The 8,688-nt window shown below is 48.9% G+C and overlaps 1 protein-coding gene across 4 annotated transcripts in view; it reads right to left on the bottom strand.

Moving 5' to 3' along the window:
• The window catches only part of LOC142774633 (uncharacterized), a 133,231-nt gene that overhangs the window by 30,399 nt on the left and 94,144 nt on the right, over positions 1-8,688 (bottom strand). For 2 of the 4 annotated variants that reach the window (XM_075875224.1, XM_075875226.1), the window contains one exon: positions 462-629. The exons of the other annotated variants lie outside the window; for them this stretch is intronic. The gene's annotated coding sequence lies outside the window, so the exon portion shown is untranslated. Of the gene's footprint in view, positions 1-461; positions 630-8,688 lie in introns of those variants that run through there. 4 annotated transcript variants of the gene reach the window in all.

Below are 8,688 nucleotides of genomic sequence, written 5' to 3'. Positions count from 1 at the left end.
CACGTGACATCACGGCTGCTCGGGGGCAACTGTGAGAGCATTGCTCTGTTCGCAGGGGGCGGCCGTCGGAGACGCTCGCCTTAGTACCGAAGGAGGAGGGTAAGGCAGCGCGTTCGCGGCTCACGTTCCAGGCATAATTTGTTTAGGAGGCGTTGACAGCAAGAGCGCTCTCACGGCCGCCACTGCTGCAACCGAAACGTTCATGCGGTCGGCCACAGTAATACTATGTTAACATTCAAAGTACCTCTGGCGATGACTTCGCCCATTGGCTCTTTGGTAATGATGGCGATGGATTCAATGCGACAAGGTTCAGTCACCTCTTCGGGCACCGCAACGAAGTTCTCGCCCTCCTGCTCGTAGCCTGCAATCACAGGCTGGTCGTCCGACTGTTTAAAGTAGAAGGTTACCCACATTTTTCAAATCCTGTCAAAGGCCGCACCAAATACAAACTTCTATCGAAATCAGTTTGGCTTAAGCCATTTTATTTACATTCCTGCTAGCCTCTTCTACCTCTTCTTCTGGCCTCTTCTTTTTCGCCTTTTGTCAACCGATTCTCTTATCGTGGATGCCCCGGTAGATCCAGTCCACGACTAGCGAAATGTACTCGATCATTAAAAAAAATCTTTGACCTGGAATAAAAAGATATATATTTAGTGGCAGCAAAAGTACAGCTTTGACAAGTTGCCCATTAACACAAAACACAAAATATTGTTCAATTTATGGGAGTAATTGTAACACTGTACTGGAATGGGAGAACGCTGGTCACTTTTGCGATCGCGCCACCAGTAAAAGCCATAATTAAACGGTGAGCCCGGCGTGCGTAGTTTAAATTTGCATTGCGAAGCTTTGTGCAGTTATTGAGTAAGATAAACCCAGACCTCGTTATAACAAAGTTGCATCTTTGATATAAAGAAGTTTGTTATAACCAAAAAAAATTCAATAGGGTAATTTATTAACACTACATCTATATCAAGAGTATTCTTCATTTACTTCACTATAACTATTATTTCGTTCTATCCAGGTTTCTTATATCGCGGTTTGAGTGCAGTCCCAAAGCTGGACTGAAACTCAAAGTAATTGCAAGATTTAAAGAACCCAACACATTCGGATGCAATAATCGTATTAATAAAGTTGCTTCTGCAGTGTCCAAACTTGCACAACTCCTATTGCAGAACAGCGACCCGGATCGTTTGCATGCTCACTGTTTTGATTACAGACGACGTAAAGAAGCACTTGGCTGTTCATTCTACGCATATATGCCCTGCCTAACTATCAAGCTAACTTAAACTCATGCGATGAAATAAACGAGGGGGGTCTTGAAGGATACCGAGCGAGTTACACGACCATCACTTATCTGCATGAGCCAGAAGAGTAGTTGCAACAATTTTGATAGAAAAAAAAAGAAAATACCTGATGACGAATACTGTCCTTTGTATTTAGACATTTTACTCATAAAAGAGGCGCGAAAGTGCGGGAACGTAACTATAAATTTTCCGCAGTGTACTCGGGGTGATGAATTCAGTGTTTACTGCAAACACCGAGCCTTTCGTGCACATGCTGAAATTCACCGACGCGTTAGGAGGAACAGACGGTAGCGATTGGAGAGCCTTCCCCACACGTCCAGCACAACAAGTACCGATCTCGGAGGCTTTATATCTCATCGTACCATAAATTAGTTTAGGAGCGGCGATAGGTGGCGACACAGTAGTACAGGGTGTGCTCCAGCGCCGCTGGCCAATATCGCAAAGAGTGATGCCTTCGGCGCCAGGTCCCGCACTACGCCATTCCAATACACAACACGCTTCAACATTCTTATATAGCATTTCAGCAGAGCTCGTACTTCGCGGAAGTATGGCGATGCAGTGTCTGATGTTCAGTTTCGTTCGTGCAATACGCAAAAGATACTGTGCCTACTGCCGTCACCACTGTGTTTTCGCTGGTGCGTGCACCGTTTGTCCAGCAGTGTACCGGCAGGATGTCACGGTACCAGCAGGATGTCACGGTTACATTCACATGGTGGTATAACTATCGCAACGACAGCTTCCGCTCTAGGTTATTGTACGAAACTATCATTTTATATAACTATAGACCACTCCATAAATGTCCCTGTAGCACGAACCAAGTGCCGACGCCCCTAGGGAGAGTAATACCGTTTCAGACAGCCCATGTTTTCGAAAAGGCGGTGTCACAAATCTTCGTCATAAATTTCGATAACAGCGGCATTCTGTGGAAAAGTGCTGCACAGTTTCTGCTCGTTTACAATATCAACATTGAAGGGAAGGAGCAAAGCCCCTCGGGCGTTCCAAAAACTAGCCACCTCGATCGTCTTCCTGTTTCTCCTTGCCTTGCCTAGTCCCGACGCGTTTTTACAGCGAAAGCTGTTTCACAACTCGGATCTCGCGCAGCGCCGTAGTTGTCTGCCGCCGCCGCCGATGTCCATAACCACATCGCGCGAAAATACAAAAAAAAAACACACAGTGGGGCTCGAACCCGGATCCGCTGAGTGCCAGCTCAGCATTCTACCACTGAGCTACGCCGTTTTTTTTTCCTTTAATAAATGAAATTATCACCAGCAAAGTACACAGAACATACTTCCTAGTGCTTCGGACTTTTTGGCAAACTTGCCTCAGGCAGGCTTCATGTCGGGAAAGCAATCGCGTAAATATGACTTATAAAGCGTTTTAAAACAGCGAAAGAACAATGCGAATCACAATGCGAATCACAATGCGAATCACAATGCGAATCACAATGCGAATCACAATGCGAATCACAATGCGAATCACAATTCGAATCACAATTCGAATCACAATGCGAATAGCGTCGTCGAACAATGCGAATAGCGTAACTATTGGGTCGTCCGATGCTCGACCCCATTACAAAAGCTTGTTTTTGTTCAGCTATTAACTGTGGCACATACCCACTTCAGGCATAATTCCCCCATCGTCGTCAGCCACTGCATAAACAACTGGCACAAAATTCCTCGCAATAGTTTAGCGGGTACCACACTTCTCAGAAGAATGACGAAAAATGGCGTAGCGAATGCCGGCCTACTACCCCAAAATTTTTATTAATAATGCCGTAGTGGGCATTGAGCAACTATGCTTGCAGCAGTTACCCAATGAGTGTTTAGAAAAAGCTCTGAAAGGCCACTCTTCTAGATTTTGCTGTGACTGTGCTGCGCCTTCCGCGCAGGCCTGGAGTTTCTTTTTTTTTTAAAGACGATAGTCTTTCTTATGGACCTTCGACGCTAAAATTTTGGTCTGTCTGTCTGTCTGTGCATTTGTTTGTTTGTCCACTCTTACCAGCATCGGGTACTTGAAACGGCCGACCCCATCCGCAGCGACCACCAATGTTGCTCAAGGTTGAGCGTTCATGCTTGTGCAATTGTCAATTAAAGAGCAATTATTGCGCATGTCTGGGGCACCATAACTACACGCATATATTCTGCATATGCATCTCTTACTAGAAAACGCATACATAAGTAACTTTAAGGACCGTACCGCTTATCACCCTGCGCTTACCATGCTTCGCTTGCACGGAACGAGGAGTGTTTCCAACGCTTTGCTAAGACGAGATGGTATAGTGGCGCCTACCCGTCGCCTCGCGTTCTGCACCCTATCACGACGTGACGTGACTTGATGCGCTCGTTCGCCTCCGCTGCACGCTCGAGGCACTCTAACGCAGCGCTTCCAGAATACCATTCACCGATTTTCTTGCGCAGAACATGAAATAAATGTTTTGTTCACTCTCTCCACACGCAAGAGTATCGTTTTTCGACGACATTTGCATATTTCATGCAGATATGCGGCCAATTTTTTCTCTATATTTCAGCATCAACGTACCAGTGTCAAACTTGCCCGCCTTCTCCGACACGTTCAACTGTTCGGCGAATTCTGCTATGAACCGACAATACCGGTGCGCCATCTGGTGAGGCTTTCGTCGCCAGGGAATCGCTTAGAACAAACGTTATCGATTGTTCTGTCTGGGTTATTCTTATATTCTTGTGATTTCATCTTACTTTGATGTCATATCATACTCCCGCCGTTGGTACCATATGAGTGATATGACATATATTGTTACGGCGTTGGTAAGCGAAGTCTATTTACAATGAGCTGGACGGCGAGTGCCAGCCAATACTGCACGTCAATCTTCTCCTTCTTCTACCTCTGTTGCTGTTGTCGCCGCTCGTCCTTTACTATGGACTAGACCCACTAACAATATTTATCCGTGTACTATTCCTTCACGCTAGGGCTAAAATATGCCTGCAGCTCGATGCAAATAAACACATTACCGTATTACGGCCCCTTTTTTCCGTCTTACATCTAAGTTGGGACATGTCTTGTTTCGTTCCTACCGAACCGTTGTCCGATTGGTGGGCCCTACCCCGTAGTGGGTTGTGCCATGTCGCGCAGTGTGCTGGGCCAGCCAATCTCCAAGCGCCAGCGCGGTTCATTCGGCGAGGCATCTCTTCTGCTCGGGCACCTCATCGACTCGGCAAGTCGGTAAGTAGGCGAGGCCACAAGCGCGACGAAACTCGACGAGCTTCAAGCTTAGAAGTGTGGCAGCTTGGGCTAGGTGGTATGGCATGAAGATAGTTATAGTGCGAGAACAAGACGACGGCACAGAGACAAGAAGGACACGAAAGACACGGAGACAAGAATCGTGTCCTTCTTGTCTCTGTGCCGTCGTCTTGTTCTCGCGCTATAACTATCATCGAGCTTGAAGCGTTGAGAAAGGGGCGTTATACCAGCATTGCTCTGCACCACTGAAGCCGCAAGTACAGTGCACCCAAGGTCAGCCGCCTCTAGTCATGTTCGCAACGTTTCAGCAAACGGAGGTTTAGTATCTCTGCGCGCATCGTCTAAAAATTACCCTACGTTTTGGTGCGCTGCCTGTTTGGTGCGCCGAAGACGTACCAACTAGCCCCTACTGCAAGCCTCATTAACCGAGAACCATAACTTCTCGGCAGCTACGCTCTACCTGGCTCATAGACCATCCAGAGGTCAAATATTAGGCGTGGTCTATTTTAGTCTATTATGCTCTATTTATAGACTATTTTCGTAATGCGCAAGTGCGCTGCATATTTGCACGAGTAATGGCGCCGTCTATCGTGCTTCAAGCGGAGACGCGGTCCTATAGCTGAATGTGCCGGGGCCTGCAGTCTATCGTGCGCGAGCTAAACTCTCCACGTCATAGCGTGTGCAATCGGTGCTTGAACAGAATGTTTTTCAGTAAGTGCATAGCGGCCACTAGTTTGTTAATTTTGAAAAGGATCTATTCCTCGAAACGATGCCGAGGAGCGACAGGCGTTTGATTATCCAAAAACGGTAGTTTCGCTCTATAAGCTTCGTTACGATACGTTTGTCGACTCCTCTTCTTCTTTTGGCCGAGTGTGCTCTTCCACTTCACCTTTCGAAGAGGAAGAGTGGCGACTGCACGTGCCCACGAGCGCACAAACGGGTCATTGTTGCTCTCGCGCTGGTAGTGACGTCACGACAACGCTGGGGATACCGAAATGCCCAGAGAGGGCACGAATTTTTTTTTATTATTTTGCGGTGCACCCGCGCTTCGTGGCCCTGCCGCGTTTTGCGATTAGCGAGCATGGTGACATTCTTAACTGAATGCGGTGTGTTTACTTGAAATGTTCACAAAAAAAGATAGGATATATATATATATATATATATATATATATATATATATATATATATATATATATATATATATATATATATATATATATATATATATATATATTGATACGTGTATGAAACTGTCACCTAGACACAGCTGAATTGGCACCCAAATGAAGAAGACGATAACGTGGTTGTAGTGGGTTGGACTCTAGAGCTTCTCCCGTTGGCCTGCATGACTGTGCGCTCTTTAAGCCGTTAGCAAGACCAGCTCTCGGTGAATAAATCTTCCCCGTAACATCTTTTGGTGGAAGGTGCGGGTTCTTCACACAACCCGGCTCTGGAACTCCGCAGTGGACGCCAGCTTTGTCCAGCCACGATGCCTGAAACTGGCACTCAGGCCTCGCCATCCGCGCCGGCTCCATCACCTGTGATTCCCCCCCCCCCCATCTTCTCGACCCTGGCACGTTTTCCGGGACGGACAGCACGGACGTCGAAGAATGGCTCGCATTATTCGAGCGCATCAGCAAGCACTACAGGTGGGACGAAACGCTTATGTTGGCAAATATTCTGTTCTACCTAAGGGGTACGGCACGCGCCTGGTATGAGACGCATGAAGAAGAATTAACCAGCTGGGACACATGCAAGCAAAAGCTTCGCGATTTGTTCGGTCGGTCAGTTGCTCGTCAGATGGCAGCCAGGCAGGACCTCGCGTCGCGTGTTCAATCATCGACGGAGTCGTACGTCACGTACATCCAAGACGTACTGGCACTGTGCCGGAAGACGGACAAAAACATGCCCGAGGCGGACAAAATCAGCAACGTGTTGAAAGGCATTGCTGATGATGCTTTCAACATACTAATGTGCAAGAACTGCACCACTGTCGACTCCATCATATCCGAATGCCGACGATTTGAACAAGCAAAAAGCAGGCGAATCACCCACCACATCGCGAGACTACCAAACACTGCTGCGACTTCGTCTTGCGAGGATTCTGCAGCGCCCCGTTCACTTGCGCCTCCTGCCAATATCGCAAGAATTGTTCGCCAGGAGCTGGAAGCCATGGCACCCGCTTCCTATCAGCCCCCTGTGCAAGACCACTGGGCAACAGTCTCGCTCATTCAAGCCGTCGTACGCCAGGAGTTTGCTAACCTGGGCGTCCAGGTTCCCCAGCCGCAGCCCATGAGCACTCCTGTCCACAACGCTGACCACCACTCTGCCCCACTTGTCGCTGCGGCAGCTTCGACTCCTCGGTTTACACCACGCTACCGAAATCCAAATGAGTGGCGTACGCACGATGATCGACCCATCTGTTTTTCTTGCTCTCGAGTTGGGCACATCTCCCGCCATTGTCGCAACAGGGGGTATTTCCGGCCAAGCTTTCGTAATGTCGACCGCCGTCAGGACCGTGGACACAATTCGCAACCCGGTTTTTCGGATGACCATAATCAGGACTCTTCAGCCCGCCGTTCATCTCCACGCTCCGAACCGTCCTACGCTGACGTCGTCGCCCAAAGAACCTGGTCAAGCCGCTCGCCGTCACCTCAGGGTCGGCCGTCACGCTCCCCTCAACGCCGCCGCTCTCCGTCACCGGCTTATTCTGGCCATTTCCCGGGAAACTGACGAGTGCAGCTCCTGGAGGTGGCGCTGCGTTGACGACTCGGAACGAAAACCCTCAACCGGCTACAATTTCAAGACGCAATTTACTTCGGGTGTTCGTTGGTGGCCACGCCGTTACTGCTCTAATTGACACTGGTGCCCAAGTATCTGTTATGAGTTCTACACTTCGATCTCGCCTGAAAAAAGTTCTCACACCAGCTATGTTCTCTACTGTTCGAGTTGCTAACGGAAGTCGAACATCGGTACTTGGTATGTGCACTGCCCGCGTTACTGTTGCTGGCCACCACACTTCCGTTCTCTTCGCAGTCCTCGATGCTTGCCCACACGACGTCATCCTTGGAATTGACTTCTTAACCACCCACTCCGCCCTCATCGATTGTTCTACCGGTATCTTACGGCTCGAATTGCCTTTGCGCTCCGATTTCACTCCTCCAAGTCGCACTCGGCTACGATCCGTGGAGTCTCTACGGCTACCGCCCCAGGCTGCTATGTACGTTCCTCTGTCGCCCTTCCCGTCCGTTCCTGATGGAGATTATCTGGTAGCTCCCCTCATTGATTTGACCCTTACGCACCACATCGCACTACCACATACTATAGTGATTGTTGCTAACAACACGGTGCTACTTCCAGTTCTGAACTTCTCTACGTCGACCCAAGTTCTTCCCCAAGGCATCACTTTAGCCGATCTTTCCACCCTTGATGAATGTTCGATTTGTTCTTTTACACCTGACACTAAGACCATGGCGAAACCTGTCATCACGTCGCAAAATAAGGCGTTCCTCGACAAAATGATATCCAGCGACCTCTTACCTTCCCAAATTGCGGCGCTCCGGGGTGTTCTGTTTTCTTACCTGGATATCTTTGACGTCGACGACCGTCCCCTGGGCCGCACAAGTGCCGTAACCCACCGCATCGACACCGGCGACGCCAGTCCACCCCACAAACGCCCTTATCGCGTGTCACGTGCTGAGCGCCAAGTAATACAGACGGAGGTCGAGAAAATGCTCAGTAAAGACGTCATTGAGCCGTCATCGAGTCCTTGGGCCTCCCCTGTGGTCTTAGTTAAAAAGAAGGACAACACCTGGCGCTTTTGCGTCGACTATCGCCACCTGAATCGGATCACCAAGAAGGACGTTTATCCTTTACCCCGAATCGATGATGCGCTTGACTGCCTCCACGGTGCCAACTATTTCTCGACCCTTGACCTTCGATCCGGATACTGGCAAATTTCGGTCGACGACCGCGACCGCGAGAAGACAGCATTCATCACACCCGACGGCCTTTACCAATTCAAGGTCATGCCTTTTGGGTTGTGCAATGCGCCGGCAACGTTTGAACGTATGATGGACTCTCTTTTTCGCGGTTTCAAATGGTCGACCTGCCTTTGCTACCTGGATGATGTAATAGTTTTCTCGCCCTCCTTCGAAAGCCACCTGTC

The sequence above is a fragment of the Rhipicephalus microplus genome, chromosome 10 (genome assembly GCF_043290135.1).
Source record: "Rhipicephalus microplus isolate Deutch F79 chromosome 10, USDA_Rmic, whole genome shotgun sequence".
Taxonomy (NCBI): domain Eukaryota; kingdom Metazoa; phylum Arthropoda; class Arachnida; order Ixodida; family Ixodidae; genus Rhipicephalus; species Rhipicephalus microplus.
Note: the sequence above shows the minus strand (reverse complement) of the source record. Positions and strands in the feature narration are given on the sequence as shown.